This window comes from Balaenoptera ricei, chromosome 11, assembly GCF_028023285.1.
Source record: "Balaenoptera ricei isolate mBalRic1 chromosome 11, mBalRic1.hap2, whole genome shotgun sequence".
Taxonomy (NCBI): Eukaryota; Metazoa; Chordata; class Mammalia; order Artiodactyla; family Balaenopteridae; genus Balaenoptera; species Balaenoptera ricei.
In genome coordinates, this window is record NC_082649.1 from 17,869,643 (window position 1) to 17,891,878 (window position 22,236).

The following is a 22,236-nucleotide window of genomic DNA, read 5'->3' on the forward strand; positions in this document are numbered from 1 at the left end:
TTAGAAAGCCCTTTAAAATCAATAAAAAATAAAACAACCTTAAAAGTGTGGTAGCATTGAGTTCATTCTTTAAAAAAAAAAAAAATCTGTTTTCAATTATATTACTCTTTAAAGGTACCACAATGATTTTTATTTAAAAACTTTTATCCTATGTATATATTCACCACTGTCAAAAATGTGTCATTCTTTGTCCTACAAATTCCTATTCTTAGCCATTTCAGAGCCTAATCCTTGAGGAGGCCATTTTTCTGGAAAGCAGTTAAAGAAACAGTCTGGTAGCCTGGTCTGGTTCTTGCTGAAAGAGTTCATAATGCATTTCTTAACCCAATGTGAGTTTTAGTTCCAGATTTTTGAATGAAATAAAATTAAGGTCAGAGAGTCATATATTAAAAAAAAAAAACAATCTTGCAGACAAAGCACTCATTCACATCCACTCATTAATCTCTAATGTAGGAGCTAGGAGACCATTGTACTGTTACCACACTGATACTGAGCTGATAGCAAATTTGATGAAACATGCTGGCAGTTGTGAAGGGCAGCTGATAATAGTGGTGCAAACTCAACAAAGAAATTTAGAAAATACATCCTGCAGATTTTCCTATCATTTGGCCTTGTTCTATTGGCTTTTGCTTGGCAAGATGGAGGCCGTGTACTTACCTCCCCAGCTAGAGAGATTTTAAGGTGCTTAAAAGTATTGAGCCAGTACTTGGGATACTGCCTCTCCCCAACATGACAGACAAATGGAAGCAATGCAGTTGTACATTGAGTAGGAAAACCCACCAAAACTCAGGCAATTCACATAAACCTGGAAACAATTCGCATTTTTTGTAACCAAAATAAAAGTGGGCTCTATAACTATTAAAAAGCTCTTTTCTTCTTTCTGCTCAAGGTGTAGTAAATGGCACATTTTCTTAGAAAATGGGGTAACCTCAAATATTCTTCAGGATTGATAAACATTTGACCCTGGAACAACATGGGTTTGAACTGCATGGGTCCACTTATGCATGGATTTTTTTTTTTTTCAGTAAGTACCTACTATAATATTAATATTACATGATCTGCAGTTGGTTGAATCCATGGATAGGGAACCTTGGATACCCAGGGATGACTGTAAAGTTACACACAAATTTTCAACTGCATTGTTCAAGGGTCAAGTGTATTTTGATTCTTAACCACTTCTATGTAAAATTAAATGAGATCTTTTATATAATTAGGTAGCATCTTAAAACATGATTGGTCATGTTTCTGCCCTGCCAAATTTATGAGAGGAAAGTCAGCCTAACCATAGGGCCAATTCTGCTAATTAAAGTCATGCCCAGGTGGATAAACACGATATAGATGTTTGGTTTTAATAGAGCTTAGAAAGGGTACTGAGTCCTGAAATGTTCTGTTTGGAAAGCTTTGCTCTATAAAAATATGCCTTTAACACGGCTGGTTGGCTCAGTTAGAATGATATACTTGTTGGTGTGATGTCTATTTGAGAAGAAACAGCACTGGTGTGCCTGAGTATTACTATTTATAATGTATTAAGATCGCTTTCTTGGGTATGGCATTTCTGAGGACAGGTCTTCTCTGCTGCGTTTCAGGCGTGAATCATGGTGATCCAGTGAAAGACAGTGATTTACTGCTTTGGGGGGGCACGTGTGTGTATGATTAAGGGATATAAGTGCAGGACTCCAAGGTTTACTTTCTTCCTGTTGCAGCAGGGATAGCTGAGGAGAGTGAGTAAGGGGATAATTTATAACACCGCAGGCCTTTCGTCAAGAGACCTCTTGTCAAAACAGGAAGATAAAACTCAGGAGATTTCAACTAGGAGAATACAACTTTTGATACTCTCTGGACATACCTCTTTATTGCAAGCAGCAGAGTCTTGAATTTGTCTTTTACTTTTTCAAGGAGACTTCCATTAAAGAGGTTAGTGTGTCAATCCAGTTAAATCACTTGGTTAAATTTTATACATCTTTCCTCCATGCTTTTTGTTTCTTGACATTCTGATGTTGTTGGGACATCAAAGAAACTAAGTGACCTAATTATATATACTCAGGTTCTTTTTATAAGGTCAAGGTATTAGCCAGTGTTAGGAGCGTAATGACAAATTCAACATTTTGGTGGGAGTTTAGCTATGGTTTTTTCGAATATTTCATTTTCATTTATATGCACTTAATTCCAGTTTTGAGGTGATGGGTAGAAGGATAGAGTTTCTTTCCCAACTGTGTGTGTCTAGGGCAAAAGGTTTGAACTGGCCTTGGAGAGGACTTTATCCAGCGATTTTTTAGTTGCCAGTAAATATAGGAGGAGTTGAACAGGGCATTTGGTAATGTTCATGTGGTCTTGTTTTATCACCAGTGGTCCTAGATACAGGCTCTGTTTATTTCCGTGGTTTTTAAACATGCCCGATACAGCATTTAGAACAAAACTCATTCTAGAACTAAGGTAGGTATATCATCACTTTGGAATTGCTTAACATTCAGAGGTTTCAGGCACTATTTAATGTGGTGGGATCTTCTGATTTGCTATTGTAGGTGACATTAGATTCATGAAAATTGAATACTACAAGTGATATTTTTATGTTAAAAATACTAACTTTACCTTTCACTTTGGAATGTCTTAGGGGTTGGCAGTAGACTTCTTATGTTAGAGATCATTAAGATAAAATGGGAACAGTTCCAAGTTCTTTCTTTTCTCATCTGCCTTGGGTGACTAAAACATTGCCATAAATAGCTGGTACCCTTTTGAACTGACCTTCAGGTTCATGTGATGTAAATAATGATGGCCTTGACGTTTCTTGGCATGTGCACAGCTTGGGAGGCACTCTCTCCAGATAACTGAAAGCCGGTGGACAGGGCTAGACAGCCGTGAGCTCTCACTACTCCCCGTAATTCAGAGGAGCCTTTTGCCATAACCCTGCTTCTGGATTTTGCGCAGGAAGAATGTCATAGGCAAAGTAATCTACAAGCTCGGGTCTTCGAGGCATTTCAATAGCCAGAACTTCCTGTATTGGACCCATGTTAGTCTGGCCTTAAGTGTTTTCTAGGGCAAATAACATGTAGGTGAGTGGTTTTTCTTTCCCTGTAAAATTATGGACCCCAGGATCACTACTGAGGTGGTATTGTATAGTAGCTAAATGCTTGGGCTCTGGAGCCGGAGTTCTCAGGTTCAAACCCTGGTTCTATCATTTACTGGAAATGTGACCTCAGACAAATTATTTAACCTCTCTCTTAAAGCCTTCATTTTCTAAGCTGTAAAATGGGGATAACAGTAAAACATGGAATTAAACGGGAGCTATCCAGTTGTGATTAGCACTTTAGTAAAGATGTCTTGAATGTTACTCATTAATAAGCTTTCAGGTATCTTGTGCCTATAGAGACTAGCCTACAAAGCTGATAAGACCTACAGCATAAGAAAATCTATTTGGAGGTTCACACTCCTGTAGTATATTTGGCAGCATGAAAATCGTATATTAAAAAAAAAATGAGAACATAACATTCACTCTGTAAAACCAGTTTAACGAATGTTATTTTGCTACTGGTTTTAAAGTAAAATTACCAGTTTTATGCAGTGTGTGTATTAGGAAGAGGCGTATTAGAATACTTTCTTTATGGTATTGTCAAGCAATATTAGTAGCCTTAATTTATAGATCCATTGTGCTATAGTTTTAGTTGCAAACTACCCTCTTCAGGGACTATTATAGCACCATAGGGGCTGGAATTACTGCACTCTGTTTTGGGTACTTTTTTCACTAAGAAGTATGGGCACCATGAGATGGTACTTACCCATCTGTCTGTCGAAGCATTTGTATGTATATTACCTGAGCACTTAGGCAAACCACCGAGAAGAGGGGATTTAAAACGGAGAAGAAAGAAGAAAAATTGAGAAAAAAATAACATGATGGAAATAACAGAAGCCTCTTTGCAAAGAATACCTAAGCTGCTCTTAAAAGCAGATTTAAGAGCCAATAGCAAAACCATTCACTATTGTCTTTAAGAAACAAAGCCCAATCCACAAAGTTGAAACTGAAGTACAAATCTGGAAAATTTCCAGGGAAATCAAGCAAGGCAGGCTTCTAGATCTCAAATTCAAGGGGAAAAAAAAATCCAATTTACAAAGTAACTTCTTACATTGATTGTGAGCTGCCCATGTTTGATGGGTAGATCCTGAAACGTTAACTGATTAAATTCATCAGTGCTATGTGGTCATAATTAGGGCCTCTCTGTTTTTGGAGATCTTAAATTTGTGTATTGACACATGGGGACGCTCACTGAATGAGGAGTAGAGAGAAGAGCGGAACATTTTGGCTTCAGCTTGATCTTTCTAAAGAGAACCAGTAAAAAGGTGTTGAATTCAGTGCAAATAAGATGTAACTGACTGCCTATGCTTTATAGCAGCCGTCCCCAAACTTTTTGACACCAGGGACCGGTTTCGTGGAAGACAATTTTTCCGCGGACTGGGGTGAGAGGGATGGTTTCAGGATGATTCAAGTGCATTACATTTATTGTACACTTTATTTCTATTATTACGTTGTAATATGTAATGAAATAATTATACAACTCACCATAGTGCAGAATCAGTGGGAGCCCTGAGCTTGTTTTCACTTGCCACTCACTGATAGGGTTTTGATAGGAGTCTGCAAGCCATTGATTTATATGGTGTCTGTGCAGTCAGACCTCTCTGCTGATGATAATCTGTATTTGCAGCCGTTCCCCAGCACCAGCATCGCTGCCTCAGCTCCACCTCAGATCATCAGGCGTTAGATTCTCATAAGGAGCATGCAACGTAGATCCCTCACGTGTGCAGTTCACAGTAGGGTTCAAGCTCCTATGAGAATCTAATGCCGCCGCTGATCTGACAGGAGGTGGAGCCCAGGGGGTAATGCAGGCCATGGGGAGTGGCTGTAAATACAGATGAAGCTTCTCTCGCTTGCCTGCCGCTCCCCTCCTGCTGTGCAGCTCGATTCCTAACAGGCCACGGACTGGTATTGGCCCATGGCCCGGGGGGTTGGGGTCCCCTGCTTTATAGCACTTAATAAGCTGTCCTGTTCCTTAGAAAAACCTCATCTGCCTAATTCTCCCTTTCCAGTTACACCGGATACAGAAATACTCTATACTGGGGGAGAAGGGAGGGTTTCAGGTGTAGTTGGCACCACTGGGCTCCCTGCTGGTCCTTCTCCTTTGTGGCTGTGAGCGCTCACACTTTCGAATTCCCCTTGGGGGATAAGACGAAGTGTTCCTCCCTTGACCCCCTATTAAATCGCCTTAATATTTTCTCCATGTGGCCCCTACTCCTAAGAGCATGTTTTCACAGAACTCTTTCACTCATATGGTAAGAGTGGGGTCTGGCCTCCCATGATTCTTTGCACCTGTGCACACTTGAAAACCTGTGGGCTAAAGACTGCGAGGATTTCGGTGGTGATGGGGGTGCAGAAGATCAACTTCATTTTATGGATGTAGAAGGTGAGGCCCAGAGAGATGAAGATATTTACCCAAGATCATTCAGCCAGTAAGAGTCAGGACAACGCTTTAAAGCAGTGCAATTTCAGCTTTTCCGCTAAGGCATACTGGGAGGGAGGTTTATAATAGGGTGCTGGGCTCCGCCATGGTTAATGGATTGAAGTGGTCTGATGGCGGGGGGCGGGGGGTGAAAGAAAAAGGGTATAAAGATAGAACAAGGGAATAGGGTTTGTCTGCGGTTATATTAAAGGGATACCCTTTGGTCAGGAAGTATGAATAATTCTTTCTGATATAAGAGAAAAGGAAGAGATTAAAAGCATGACGAACATCGGATATTTTTAGTAGTAGTTTACCTTCCATTGAAACCATGGAACAAGGAATATTTACTCATCATCAGGTAACTTAGGGTAATGGAGTCTGGACAATTTCTGGTTCTACCTTCTTGCCTCCTTGGGTCCTTGCTACCTTTTGTTCTGCTAAAAGAAAGCAACTGAGAAACTTTCCAGATCTCATAACTCAGATCTCAGGTGAAACCTCTGGCTCCCATCCCAGGGTGGTGAGGTCACACAGTCTGATGTTAGCTGGGTTTATGTCACCCTGTTAACCAGAATGCAAGGCGTGTTGCCATGATTGTGTTTCAGCCATTTATCAGGTGAGTAGAAGTGGCTCTTTGGTCAGTTTGTATACTTTCTCATATCCATGGGCATATGTGTATCTTTTCTTTTTTGATGATTAATTTTTTTTTTTTTTTTTTTTTTAAAATTATTTATTTATTTATTTATTTATGGCTGCGTTGGGTCTTCGTTTCTGTGCGAGGGCTTTCTCCAGTTGCGGCGAGCGGGGGCCACTCTTCATCGCTGTGCGCGGGCCTCTCACTGTCGCGGCCTCTCTCGTTGCGGAGCACAGGCTCCAGACGTGCAGGCTCAGTAGTTGTGGCTCACGGGCCTAGTCGCTCCGTGGCATGTGGGATCTTCCCAGACCAGGGCTCGAACCCGTGTCCCCTGCATCGGCAGGCAGATTCTCAACCACTGCGCCACCAGGGAAGCCCTTGATGATTAATTTTGATTGCATGTGGAAAACATGACTTTCATTTGTAACTGGTATTATGGCTTTAGCCTTCTGTGCTCACTCATATTTTCAAATTCACACTCGTCCTGGTAGGTCTAGAGGTCTGGTGTTTTGGTTTCCAGGACTCTCTCTTCATCATTGAGGAATCTTGTTTTTTGGGAAGACTTTGAATATTTCTTGTCCAGTTCAACTAAGGGCAGGTAGCCATTGCTGATGCCTTATACAATCAGAACAGTAAGTATATATTAAGTGTATATATCTGAGAATAATGCTCATGATAACTAATGGTTACTGAGTGCTTAAACCCTATGGAGTTAGTGCTAGTAACACATTTTATAGACAAGGAAATGAGGAACAGAAGTGAACAGAGAAGAGACATGTACAGTCTCAACAAACTTATGGTGGAGGTAGAAAATTAATACTTTGTTCATTCCAGTCAAATGCCTACCAGCCTACTATTTTCTTAATCTAAATTATGAGAATTTATGTACCTCTCACACTTGTCCAAAGGAACTTGCAATCGAATGGAGGAATGTTTATGTACACTGAACTTAAAAATATGTTAGTGGAAAGGAGGATTTCAAGGAAAGCATGGTGACAATCATTTAGATTACCTTCCAGTTGAACTCTTCCCGGAATCATGTTGGAAACCTAGGGAGATTTGACTGTTAAAAGTGGAAGCAGAAACTCGAGAGAACTGATGTTACCAAAATCTTGTGCCTTGTTGAGTATGTGAAGTGACAGCAGTAACTCCACTGGGAATCCAGTTGGCAGCCACAGGAGTTAGATGGCTTGGGCTACTAGGAAGTGACATCATTGGTGTCTCAGCAGCTAAATTAGTACTTTGGCATTAGCACCTTTGACACTGTTTCTCACTGACAGATAGCACTGGGTGCGACTGAGCAGGCGAGTGGCAGATACTGTGAGATGGATGAGAAGATATAGTGTCCAGGAGCTTATCCGTCATCTCCTGGGGAGTCTGTGACAATTGCTCACGATGGGAGAGGGTGCCTGGGATGGGGAGGGACGAGTGTTGGCAATTACCTAGAAAGGAAATCCCTGGTAACAGTTCTGCACTTCTGTTTGGGGTATGCTTTGGAGACACAAATTCCATAAAGTGCCTTTTAGCAGGTGTTTGTTCTAGGACATCACTATGCCTCAGTTCTGTTTGGAAAATGGTGATAGCAATGGAATTTACCTCATTGGGTTTGTTTAAGGCTTAAATAAGTTAATATAAGGCCAAGAGTTGCGGCTGTAAGCCATTGTCTAAGTGTTATTAGCTCTGATGACGGTGATGAAGAAATAACAGCAATCAATCCCTTAAATTAAACAATAGGAGACATAAACCACTCTGCTAGAATCCAGGAAAGGTTTTCTTCCCTCAAGGAGACTTATATCTTGTTGGGAGAGATAAGGTACACACAGTTGTAAAAGTAATTAACTCAGTATCCAATTCCCATCTATCCATACCTGTCCAGACCAGGATTACCTTTTACCAGCATGCATCCTCATTCTCTAGCAAAGCCAGACAACCTATGTCCCCCAGATTAAGTTCTCTGAAGTCTTGGTACATTTGCATGAGCCATTTACATCAGTCTACAATTCCTTATTGTATCTGCCTGTTGAAATACTATCTGCAAAGTCTTTATTTCGTGCCCCAGCCCCTCAGTTCAGCCTGCATTGCATTGCTCTTGTGTCTTGTACATGCCTATTTGAAAGTTGTTTTACCTGTGTGCTCCTCCACTAGAAGGTGAACTCCCTAGGGGAAATTTTATGTAAATTTCCAAATTTCAGATTCTATGTAGTTCAGCTTAATGAATGAATGATTTTTCTAACTCCACGGTAAGGTCTTTGAGATTATAGGTATCAATTTTTCTGAGCCTCAGTTTCCTCATCTATAAAATGGGTTACATACAAGCACCAAGAACAATGGTTAGCATTACAGTAAACTCTCACTAAGTTGTTGGTTATTGTTATGAGCATAACTTTCAGAGATGTTTTCAACACAGACTTTTTGTTTTTTATTAAGGTAACTACAGTGGCTACTTTCTGTTTTATTCTTCTTAAACTGCTAATCTTCCTTATTTATAAAAGGACTCTTCCTCCACTACTTTTAGGCATATTTACCTGGGGCCATTTACCTCCCACTAAAAAGCAAATTAAGCTAATCTCTATGGCTTGAAATCATTGTAGACCACGGGGAATATGCTAGTCACCTTTGCTAAGTGCTTTTTGGCCAAAGGTGTAAAAGCCTGATTCTATTTGGTGTGTGTGTGGCCGGGGTCGGGGTGGGGGGAATTGAATTTTCTGTCTTAAAATTTGTGATTTGGAATTTGCATTTTGAAAGGCAATAGTATCTCAAATTTGATAAGCTCCTTGCAGAGGCCTAAGCATAAATTTTTGGGCCTTTTGGTTGAAAGAACTACAGCAAGGTATAGATTTCTGTGACATGGTATTTAATTCTGTTACATTCAGTTTAATTTTTAGAAAAACAGTGCAAATCTTTCTCCGACCGTATCGGAGGCATGTTTTTATAGATGTTTAAGGCCATTCATTTTCAAAAAGCACAGACCATTTTAAAGAACGGTACTTAAGGCTGTCAGCCTGCCTCAGTTTCTTCGTCAAGAGTATAACCCTGGCCACCTGCATACCTCCCTGGAGTGTTTGGATGAATGGCTCTGAGCTTGTAAAGTACTTTGAATTTTCTTGGATGAAAGGATCTCCGTAAGTACAGGTCTTATGAAGGTATTATATGTGGGCTTTCTAAACTGCCACACAGCCTGTTTTGCAAGAACACTAATGCACTTCTGGGTTTAGAGTTGTAAAAAGATGTACATTCAAAAGCCTCAGGCTGCATCTTGTGAGGTTCCTGAGGCACGTGTCACTGCTTGCTTACCTCTAGCATAGATTCTCTCTGTACTGCAGGTAGCTACAAGCATGCATATGTAGAGCAACCATTGGATTTACAATGGCTTGCATTTGGCTCCTGCGGCATTGAGGAGAAAGCCCCGGATGTTAGGAGAGACATGGGCTGTGTGGACCCAGCACTTTGCCTCCTGGGAGCCCCCGGGGGGTTAGGTGCTTTGAAGAGGTGAAGTTGAGGGGAGGAGGTTTGCCTCAGGAACTGACACTGAGATTATGAAGAGCTGGGTCTGAGTTCTGTCTGGCTCTTCCAGTTACCGGTCTAGTGTCCTTAGGTAGTTGGTTAATGGCGCTGGGCCTCAGTTTCCTTTACTGATTGTGGGGACTCAGGGCTAGAATGCGAAGGCAGGGTCCACATTCTTTTTTTTTTTTTTTGGCGGCTCGAGAGATCTTAGTTTCCTGACCAGGGGTCGAACCTGGGCCCTTGGCAGTAAAAGTGCAAGTCCTAACCACTGGACCACCAGGGAATTCCTCACATTCTATATATCTAAATATTTACAAGTTTACAAATCAAACTAAAAAACTGTTAAAATAAGTTCAGAAATCCTCCTGCTCTGACAAATACGCCTTCGTAACAACCTTGAAGGCTAGGTTTGAATTTTGAGTTTCCAAATTCTTCAGAGTCCCACACCTGACCAGGTAGCATGAGGTGAAGTGTGGACCTAGCATGCATGCCTGTGGACACCTGAGTCCACATGTCCCTGCTGGAGCCACACCCCATCCTCTGGGCCCAGGGTTGCATATTGAAGGTTGCCTTTGAGAGAATATCTGGGGAAAAATCTGCACAGGTCCCATAAGTGTGCTTGGGTTTGAAAGGGAACGCCAGGGGCCTAGTACCTGGAATGTGACCCCGAAGGGTATTTGGGGCTCCAGGTGGGCATGCCAGGGTAGGGGCCCCTCTTGCCTGGGACTAAAGATGTTACTGCATACAGGATTGGAGAATGCTCATTGCCAAATACATGTGATTGGGCATCTATAAAGTGTTAATATTACGTAAATGAAAAGACCTGTTTTCTAGCAGACAGGTTCAGCCTTCAGTCCAGCCCTACTCATATCCACGTTCAGCAATGATGAGACTGAGAGGCACTTTCTACTAGATAAGATGATGCATTATATTCCCTCTGTCTCCAGGACCTAATACAGTACTCTGCTTTTACTTAGCGTTTAATTCATTCGTTTGACAACAGAAATTAAGTAAATATGGGCTAACTCTTCTTTCCTAAGCATTATCCTATGGCATGTGGGTAAGAGCAGTGAGCAGACACAACTTACTGTCTTTGTGGAACTGATATTTTAACAGGAGGAATCAGAAAAAGGATAAATATGTAAAACGTAGTTTCTTTGAAGATGGCTTATTCTTCATTCGTTTCCAGATTATATATATTATGAATATTTATATGTGCATATATACAGATAAATACATATATATATATAAATTTATTTATGTATAAATACTTATGAATATCTATATATAGTGGGCCCATGACAAGGACATTCTGCTTCCACCACAGATACAGGTATGAAAAGAGTGATCACAAATCAGGAGTGTGGCATCACGAATTTGTGTGAAGCACTGTTAACTGCCGGGAGTACTCATATCCTTTGGAACTGATATTCTGGAATTTTTCGTTTCATCAAATATTCATTCTTCACTATATGTAAGACATTGTCCTGGGCTCTATGAGAGGTTAAACATTAGGTGAGACCAGTCCTTAAGAATTCATAATTTACAGGAGGTAATGTGTAGAAATTTTCTAGTAGTTCTTGACATATAGCACTTGAATGTTAACAATTTTTACGTAGCTGCCTGGGTTTCTGTCAGCAGAGTGAACTCCTGCTTTTACACTGTGTCCTTTAGAGAAATCGTGCCCGAACCAAGTCGCACAGTGGGTGTGTACTGAAAGAATTCTTTTCAGCGCCCTGGAATGCTGTCCTTGGGATTCAGCCGACTTTGCTCAATGGGGACTCATACATCAAGAGGGCAGTCATATCATTATCTCAGCTACTGTGAAGCCACTGAAAAGCACTTGCTGAATCGGGGGGTAAATTTATTGTGAGATTTAACAAAGGAAAAGTCACCTTCTTCTTTCTCTTTCTTCCCTTCAACTTGACTTGCATTTTAAAAGTCCTTCTCTTAGGATAAATGTATGTTCCTTAATCTATTAATTGGCCTATCCTATCTGCTTTGGGGTATGTAAATACCTTCCTGAAGCAAATGAGATGCTTTGGCTGTTTATACTCCTTCATGGTGGCAATCATGCTCTAGTTCTTGGTTTTGATAATTAAAAATAAAATAATATAGCTAGAAAGGAAAGTATAACAAATTGTGGTGAGCTACAGTTTTGACAGTCAGGAACTTCTCCCCCTGTTGATAAAAGGGTCAGCCAACCTTGACTATATTTTTTTCCACAGTGTATTTATGATAATCAACTACCCACTATGGTTTAATCCCTATAAATATGATTCTTCTGTTATATTTACTTATCTTTATGCAAATGTAAGTTAACTTTTTAAAATTTATTTATTTTTGGCTGTGTTGGGTCTTCGTTGCTGCTCGCGGGCTTTGTCTAGTTGCGGCGAGCGGGGGCTACTCTTCATTTTGCGGTGCGTGGGCTTCTCATTTTGGTGGCTTCTCTTGTTGCAGAGCATGGGCTCTAGGCGCGTGGGCTTCAGTAGTTGCAGCACGCGGGCTCAGTAGTTGTGGCTCGCGGGCTCTAGAGCGCAGGCTCAGTAATTGTGGCGCACGGGCTTAGTTGCTCCGCGGCATGTGGGATCTTCCCGGACCAGGGCTCAAACCCGTGTCGCCTGCATTGGCAGGCGGATTCCTAATCACTGCGCCACCAGGGAAGCCCAAGGAATATATATTTTATATGAAAGTTCCCCAGAGATTCTTCTGATGCACAGCAAGAATTGAGAATGACGCATTTGCTCCCAGTGATTCTAAAATGGGGAGAGTAGTAAGAGTCCTTGAATTTAAGAAAACAAGGGACATTTTCCTGAGAAAACTGTATGTACATTCATGCACCCCTGTATTTAACAAATGTTAAGAGTCCCTGACCCAGAAGTCACTTCTAGGACTCTGTTTTTGTGAACTTCTACTATTCACCTCTGTAATGCCAAATATAATGGGGTTACAGTGTCCACTGATGTGTCTGGTAGGAAATTGCACTGAGAGCCAGAGACACAGGAATTTGTTGAAACTAGAAAGTAGTGGTAGTAGGAGATTTTTAAACTTTAGTTTTGCTTTGGCCTTATTCACTGAGATCTGACCTTTCCGACAGGTTTCATGACTTCTTTGGAATGCAGAGTTGGGGGTACTAATATTTGCCACCAGGCAATATTTATTTAGTGATGTGAGAACCTAGGGCATTAGTTGACTGCAAGTGTGATTATTAACAGGACCCAGGAAAATGCTACCAGAAATAATGGCACCTTTGTTATCGCAGTGATTTTTTTTTTTTTTTTTTTCCAATGGCACTGAAGGAAAAGTGACATTTGTTATCAAATGAGGCAGGGAATTTACAAATGATAACAAGTTAGAGAGGCTGCATTCTTTCTAGTATCTGTCTTGTAGTCACAAATATCTTTCTCCCCTGGGAAGATAACAACACTTGACCAGGGCCATAAATTCACTCTGTCTTCTATCACCAGGGCCTTCAGAAGTCTGAACGGCCTTGACCTCCTCTTGTTCTTCTTTTATTGAAACGATACTTATTACATGGGGATCGTTTTAGGAGGGCAGAGGAGAAACAGTAAATACATCAGCAAAAATTCCCAAGAAAAGATGGCTGTGGCCTGCGAGAGGGCAGAAATGTATAGTTTTTGTTGCGGTGGTGATAGTGGTGATGGTAAGACCCCCGATCCTCCGCCAACACACACGCACAGCATCTTACTCAAGAGCTTTGTGCACAGAAGTAGATGTGAATTGGATGGGTTAAGAGTCGGTATTAAGCAGAAACAATATCCAGCTTTAACAGATTTCTGCCTTTCCTGTTGATCACACGTACCTTGATTGCTGCTCACTATTCAGGCAGGGGTACAGCTATCGCTGGCTTCAGTTTTTATTACTGGGTACGATTGGGGTTGGCAGTGATGGAAACGAATGGTTAAGAAGAATTTAACTTTTTTTATTTGAAAGCGCTTAAATGATGTCTTAGGGCACCCTCTGAACTGTACAGTAATTTGCAGAATGGGTATTGCCATGTATATTCTGGGCTTAGCTTTTGAAATGCCAGAGTTGGATACACAGATTACTACTTCACTGTCCAGAGTGGAGAGTGTTATTTCTGCAGGGCATTAGAAGTCTGTCGATTGGTCCAGGGGAGGGGACACTGGCTACGCTTGGCTCTGGTCAAGCTTCCTGTCACACTGCAGTTGACCTGAAGCTAGCAGCTGGTATGACATCATCTTGGGTGTTTCTGGCAGTTTTTTCTTTTCTCAGTAGATCTGCACTGAACTGTTTTTCCTTTTCAAAATGCAAAACAGAATGCTGGCTCACTTTGCATACCCTGTAGGTATGTCTGCCGGTTTCTGATGAGTGAGGTATTGTCCTCTTGTTTATTTCCTTGCAAGGAAGTGTCTGGACACAATATATGTTTCAATCATCTTTATCACAGAGCAGTCAGGAAAGGCTTAGGGCAAGTCAGGAAAGCCCCCCAGAGCAACTTCTGAGCCCCTGAACCAGGCCTAACCAGATAGACACCAGCAGTTCATATTTCCGTATTTCTAGCCATTTCTCTCTGATAATGAGAGCCCTCACAGAATCTTAAAACATTTTATTGAATTGTATGTTAGATGTGAGCAAAAGTCTTCAGGTGGTGGTCTTGCTCTCTGAGTACGTCAGTCCTGCCAGGACGGCGGTGCTGTGCCGGATCACTTCGCTTAGTGCATAAATGAAGTTGCACAGCTCAGGTCACCCTGGGGTATTTGGGGCTCCCAGACCCTTTGATCTTTTCTATTTCCTGGCCCCTCAGGGTCTTGTACCATACTTTGCTATCAACCATTTCTGCTAAGAAGGCTGCTGCTAACGCCAGTTCCAGTAACTCCAGGCGCTTCTGGATTCCGACAGCGGGTTTGAATACTTTTCTGGAGCCTTCTCCAGGTGCCTCTCATACCTCACATTGGCTCTTGAGCAGCTAAAATTTGGGGGAGTCTTCCTGTACTCTTTCCCTCTACTTCAATCCTCCTGCCAGGGGTTTTGCACAGTTAGAGGTTAAGCTAGTTGGACTTAGATGCCCCCAAATAATCGTAAGCATGGAAACCTTCAATTTGCTGGGACTTTGTAATTCCTGTTGCCCTTTCTAGCTCTGACCCATCAGCTACTTTTTCACAGAAATCAAAAGCAGTATGATTTCTCCTTACCATGTTTATTTCTGATATAATACACTGTATTTTGTCCTTAAACCACCTGCTCCAAAAGGAGTTAATAGCCTGTTTGTGGCCTACAGATACATTCAGAAAAAAAAAAAAAAGCAGAGGAAGAGGACAAGGCTGTTGTGGGTGGGGAATAGAGGAAAGAAGTGTTCCCTATGAGTGAGGGGTGGAAATCTTCTAGCTTTGGGGTTTTGATTAAAACTTTGGTAGAAGAGTACCTGCTGGACTGTAGGTTCTGTTTCATCAGCTGTTGGAACCCTGCCCGGGCTGGAGTGGGCAGGAGGCAGACCTGTTTCTAATTCCCTTGCAGAAGTAGAGTTCAGTGTTGATGGTAGAACATTGCCTCATTATTGGCTTCATGATGATCATTTTCGAAGAGTGGTTTACAAACTTTTTGAAGCAAAGGAAACTTGATGTGTCGTAAAACTTTAAATCAGTTTTCAATCAGTGCTCCTTTGCCAAGGAAGCATTTATTATAATATGATAAGAATATATTTTCCATGTTTGATTTCATCTATCCCCAGAGACTTCAACTCATCAGTCACTGACTCCTAAACCTTTGCTTCCAGCCTCTGGACTCCTGAAACCCACATTCCTGTTTGCACAGAACTGCAGCAATTCTCCATCTAGTTATCTAGGTGGTACATCACATTGAGCACAAACATGTTCAAGAATAATTTATTATTCTCTTCTACCCATTTTTTTTTTTTTTTTCTCTTGTGTTCTCTTTTTAGGATGTGTCTGTGTTAGAAGCTGGGTGGGACTCCTTCCTCATAGTCAATTTGGTCACTAAGTCTTTTCTGTTTTATCTGCTGGACATCCTTGGACTCTGTCTTCCCCTCTCTATTTCCATGACTACTGTTTTAGTTCAGTCTTTCATCATTTCTTGCTGGACAGCAACAGTAGATGCTACCCATCTCCGGAGTTCATTTTTTGAGGAAACTTGTGATCACTTCTTTTCCCTTAATCCTCCGGGGTGTGTAAGACCCTTCCCAAAATGGTCGAAGTCTTCTTCCCATCCTACCCCACCTCATCCTGTGTTTAAAGTGCCCTGAGTTCTAGTGTTACTGAGGAATAATGCTCTTTCATGTTGTCTGTGCATGGACCCATCCTTCTCTAGGTTCATCTCCTCTTTTCACTTCCTCTTGAAGACTGTCCTACCTACTCAAAAGCCCAGCCAAAGGTCTTCTCTGTGAAGCCTGTCAATATCCCTTTATCTGTGGCACCTTTGTTATAGCAAATATCATATTAAATTGTAATTGTTTACGTTTGCCCACTGAACTAGGTATTTCTTGAGAGCAGTGACTGCCTCATGTATGGCACCCAACAGCTAGTCAATAAATATATTGAATGAATGTAAGATGAGGATGGAGGCTATGAGTGTTACTTCATTTTTTTAATGTGGATCATAATAAAAATGCATATTTTATGTCTATTAATTGTATTCAAGCTATTACTTTCTGGCATATTTTCCTTTTGCCTTGAAAATAACTACATTGCTACTGTTGGAGATGAGAGTGTGATTTGAAATTAGAAAATTCAGCAACACTGACATAATACACACTTAAAATATTAAAATATGCCATAACCAACTCCTCCTTCACTTGACACATGTGACAGAGTATCTCAACCCTGACCTATGTTTTCATTAAGTCAAACTTTATTTCCTCTAGATGAGAAAGTCTCCTAAATGTCTCAAGTGTCTGAGTCATTCACATTTCAGGAACTGAGATTTTTTTCAATCATTGCATGTCTAAACTTACCTAAGGGTAGGAGGAGGCTAGATAAACTGGATCAGATCAAGAATATAGAATCTCAGTCTTGATGTAGTTATGTTTTAGAGCATTGACTCCTTAAATGAATATTGCTGTTAATAACAAATTGCAAGATGATTAGCAGAAAACTAAGGTGAAAGGGACCATTTTGACAATATACAGTTTTTTTTTTAGTGACTTATAACCAGCTAATGAAGGAGTAGTCTCTTATTTGGTGTGACCTTGCAGTTCTAGAGTATGGCTCAAATGGTTCCTTAATGTTCCATACCAATATTGACAGTATTACAAGTGGGCATAGACTATGTCTGACTTGTGATTTACAAATGACTGATTCCAGACACTTAATTCTCTTCTGATTTTTTTTTTAATGCCCAATAGACTTAATTGGATATAATCTAAAATTTTTCAAGTTTTATAATAACACATATAAATGAAACTAGCTTAAGAGTTTACATATTGAGTTTTCATTTCAAATATTTGGAAATTTTCCTGTTAACAATTTCTAGTTTAATTGCATTATGGTCTGAGAATATGCACTGTATGACTGCAGTCTTTTAACATAAGTTAAGTTTTTTTAAAGGTCCAAGTTAAGGTTTATCTTGTTCAATGTTTCATTTACTCTTGAGAAGAATGTATTTTGCTGGTGTTGCATGGGGGTATTCTATATATGTCAACTGGATCCAATTGCTATGTTACTCAGTTCTTTGCTGCCCTTGCTGATGTTCTGTCAACTAGTTTTAACTATTAATGAGAGGGGTGTGTTGAAGTGTCCAACTATAACTGTGGATTTACTTTTTTTGGTTAGTTTTGCTTTGTGTATTTTGGACTCTTGTTGGGTGCATATACATACGATTATTAGGTCTTAAGTTCTTTTATCATTATGCAGTATCCCCTCTTTATCCCTGGTAATTCTCTTTGCTCTGAAGTTTACTTTGCCTATTAATATAGCCATTCACCCCAGTTTTGTTTTTTACTTTAAAAAAACAAACAAAACTTTATATTGAGCATTGTACGTTCACGTGCAGTTGCAGGAGATAACTCTTTACCTAATGTCCCCTGATGGTAATATCTTACAGACTATAATACAGTACCACAAACGGGAAATTGACTTTTACACATGTCCATTATCTTATTCAGACTTACGGAATTTTACATGTCATTGTGTATATTAGTTAAACACAATTTTATCATGTGCAGGTTTTTGTATTTACAACCACCGTCAAGATACAGAGCAGTTTCATTACCACAAGGACCCCTTGTGTTGCCCTTTTATAATCAGACTCATCTCCCATCGTCCTTCCCCCAGTAACTAGCCCTTTGCAACCAGTAGACTGTTCTCCATTTATCTAATTTTGTCACTTCAAGAATGTTACATAAATGGAATCATACAGCATATACAACCTTTAGAAATTGGCTGTGTTTCACTCAGCATAATTCCAACTTGTATGTATCAGAAGTTCAGTTTTATTGCTGAGTAGTATTCCAGTGTCTAATTTTATGAGAAACTAAACATTTTCCGGAATGGCTGTATCATTTTGTATTCCCACCAGCAATGTATGAATGACCCAGTTTCTCTAATTTCTTTCCAGAATTTGATGTTGCCACTCTATTTTATTTTTACCATTCTGATAGATGTGTAGTGATAAGCTCATTGTGGTTTTAATTTGGATTTCCCTGATGGCTGCTGTTATAGAAGATCTTTGCATGTACTTATTTGCTGTCTTCATATCCTCTTCGGTGGGATGTCTCTTCATGACTTTTGCCTATTATGTAAATGAATTGCTTGCCTTTCCAGCTTTCTTTTAATTATGGTTTACAGTATATATTCATTCTTTGACTTTTGACTTACCAATATAAATATTTCTGAAGTGAATTTCTCATAAATAGCATATAGTTGTCATTTTTAAAATCTAATATGACATTTTCTGACTTCTAATTGTTTTTAGACCATGTACATTTAATATAATTACTGATATATTTGGGTTTAGGTCTACCATTCCATTATTTTTTTGTTCTTTTACTTTTCTTGTCATGCTTTGAGTTATTGGAACATTTTTAGTATTCCATGTTAATTGTGCTTTTGGCAATATCTCTTTATATAGCTTTTTTAGTGGTTGTTCCATAGATGACAAAATACATATTTAACTTTTTTTAACATATGATTGCTACCTATCACTTCTTTTGGCATTTAGAACCCTTATAGGTGCATTTACACTTCTTCCTTGATGTCACTGATGTCTTATGTGTTAAATCTACATGCATTGAAAAGGTCATCAGGTACTTTTTGCTTTAAACCTTCAAACACGTTTTAAAGACCACAGGAGGAGAATATTCTATATTGGTCCAGTTATTTACCATTTCTGTTGTTCTTCCTTTGTTCCTCTTATTCATGTTTCCTTCTAGTATCATTTTCCTTCTTTCTGAAGTTCTTCTTTAATTCTTTTAAAGTAGGTCTGCTGTGAATTCTTAACATTTCCCTTCATCTGAGAATGTCTTGATTTCACTTTTATTATTGATGTTTTTAATCTGAGATTACAGTTCTTTAAAATTTTTGTGTTATTTCTTTTTAACCTTGATGTTTTGTATGAGATATCCAGAATCATTCTAATCATTGTAATCATGTAGCATATCATTTTACTCTGGCTACTTTGAAAATTATTTCTTTGTCTTTTTTTAATTGTGGTAAAATACACATAAAACTTGCCATTTTAGCAATTTTAAAGTATACAGTTTAGTGGCATTAATCATTCACAGTGTTGTGCAGCCATCACCACTCTTACTCCAGAAGTTTTTCTCACCCAAATGGAATGTCTTTAGTTTTTAGCAGTTTGTCTTAGGGTAACCCCTCCCCCCAAATTCATGCTGTTTGGGGTTTGCTCAGATACTTGAATCTGTATGTTGGTCTTTTTCCAGAGTTGAGTAATTTTCCACTCTTGTTTCTTCAAATGTTTTTAGCACACATTTTTTCCTATATCTTTCAGGGACTTTGACATGAATGTTAGGTCTTCTGTTATTCAATCACACATCGCTAAAGCTCTGTTCATTTATTTCTCAACCTTTTTTCTCTGTTCAGACTAGATAATTTCTATTGATTTATCTTCAAGTCTGCTGACATTCACTTGCCATCTCCACTCTGCTCTTGAGCCCATTCAGTGAATTTTTTTAGTTAATTTTTTTTGGAGTATAGTTGCTTTACGATATTGTTAGTTTCTGCTCTACAGCAAAGAGATGATAACCAAGATTAAAAATTCACTGAATGACATATATACACTATATTCAGTGAATTTTAAATTTTGGTTATTGTCACTTCCAGTTTTAGGATTCCCATTTGTTCTTTATATTTTCTGTTTCTTTGCTGAGACTTTTATTTTAATGTTTCTTTCAAGAATGTTCATGATTGGTCATTCAAACATTATTTTACATAGTAGCTGCCTTAAAGTCTTTGTCACATAATTTCTCCATCTGCATCATGTCGGCGTTGGCATCTGTTGACTGTCTTTTCCTGTGCGAGTTGAAATTCTCATGGTTCTTGGTATGTTGAGTAATTTTGGAATCTATCCTGGATATTTTGAACATTACATTATGAGACTCTGGATTGTGTTTAAATCTTACGAAGAATTTTTTTTTTAACCAGTTAATTGACCTGGTTAGATTCTGGCTGCAAGTTCCAACCTACCTCAGGGAACTATTGCTCCAATATCCACCTACTTTTCAAAGTCATTGTCATACTCTTTGGTTTTCTTCTGGGTGTGTATAGCCCATTGGCCAGTGTGTGATCTGTGTAGTGGTCCATTTGTTCAGTTCTCAGAATCTTTGTTGCGCTAATTACAATCTGATCCAGAGATTCTGGACTTGGTGATGATCCCTGGAATTAATAAATGATGTTACCGGGTCACTTTCCTCAACATCTTCTCTGCACTCTCCCTGGTATATTTCAGTTCCTTAGAGTTGACCATTTTAGTCCTCTCAGCTCTGCTGTGTGCTTCCCTATTTGGACTTTTTTGGGGCCCAACCAGCAGGAGGAGAGAGAGTGAAAGAAGCAGCAGGGGTTGGCTTCAGCCTCTTGTGATGACACCTCCAGGAATGGATTGAAAGATTCCCCTCCCTCAGAGTTTTCACTCTTTCTAACCTCCATTCCTGATAACTGCAGCAGCATTGCCTAGGAGCAAGGTCAGGAGAAAACTGACAAGGGAAGAAACAAAGAACAAAATCGGGGAATTTCCACACTCCTGTGAGTGTTAGGAGTCCCCTTTTTTGATTGATGAGTGAGAGGGCTCCTAGAGGATCCTGGAGCTTTATCCATCCCCACCACAATGCTCATTTCTATGTTTCCAGCTATATTCAGGCAAGAGGATACTGCTGGAAAATAAATGGTAAACCCACTGCCAGTTTGATTGTACTTCAGATTCCAGCGGACTTCAGAAGTTCACCTGCTGCTATTTACTTTTCAGATTTCAAATAGCTGCTCTGTGTCATCTGCCCAGGTTTTATAGTTTTATTCAGTAGTCGAGGTGGGTGAAGTATGCTTACACCTTCTTGCCTAGAACCGGAAATCTGACCTAATTGGTATTGATTTTTGAATAACGTAGGTGAATGGCTTTTTTTCTGTCACACTAAAGCAGTCATGCATGTAAGTTGTGAGGAATATATTGATTTCTATACTGTTCATGAGTCCTACATGGCTTTTGGTAATGTGAATTATGAAATATAGTTAGATTTTCATGTATATAAGAACATGGGAATCTAGGTAAGGAGACAGAATTTTAAAAGGCATATTATATTTGAGTATGCATGCATATACACTCACCTACTCAGACAAAATGATGACTTTGATAAGCTTAATTTAAAGTCACATGAATCCTTCAATGATTATGTAATTGTCCTCAACTCAGTGTCATGGTGTACTTAGTATGTCATTCCTCTTCTACATGATAAACATCAGTAATCCAAGAGTATGAATCTTTGTGAAATGTTTGAGATGAAAACTTTAATTTCCTACTTGACCGTGTTCCATAGTCTTGATAATTAACAGAGGAAATGCCTAATAATGGTTGGGAAAGAAAAGTTAGAAGGAGTTGGTGGTTAGAGTTAGAAAACTGTTCTGTATAGTAATACTTATTTCCAAAAGGGATCAGAAGAGGATATTCTGCTGCTTGGTAACTCTTAGTCATGGGTCAGTCAAGGAAACTGAACCTGTTTATGTATTTCAAGCATAGAAGGATTTAATACAGGGAATTGGGTTGCAAGTGTTAAAAAGGACTGGAGAAACAAACCCAGGTCAAGGACTGCAGGAAATTCTCTGCTTCTGCCAGAGTGTGTGCTCTGCCTGCCCCGACACTGCCCACCCAGTCACTAAGGCGACCATGGCTCCACTCTGCTCCCACTGCAGGGGGCGGTGTTGGAAGAGTGTCCACGAATCGGTTTCTACTACTGCTGCCAGAGTCAAAAACAAATGGATTCTGCCACCTCAATTTCATACAAGTGCCTCTCCTTTAAAGAACCTAAACCTAGAATCTTGGTGGAAAGAAGTTTGAGAAATGTAACTGGTTTTAAGTCCCTGTGATAGGGATACAGTTTAGAAAAATAGGGATGCAACTAATAAATATAAGTATTTAGTTCACGGATATCTTTTTATTTATTTTTATTGTATA

The 22,236-nt window shown here is 39.7% G+C and overlaps 1 non-coding gene across 1 annotated transcript; it reads right to left on the reverse strand.

Moving 5' to 3' along the window:
* Nucleotides 1-9,832: 9,832 nt before the first annotated feature.
* Nucleotides 9,833-9,904, reverse strand: TRNAK-UUU (transfer RNA lysine (anticodon UUU)). Its single transcript has one exon. It is a non-coding gene; the product is annotated as a tRNA-Lys (tRNA).
* Between the last annotated feature and the right edge of the window lie 12,332 nt (nt 9,905-22,236).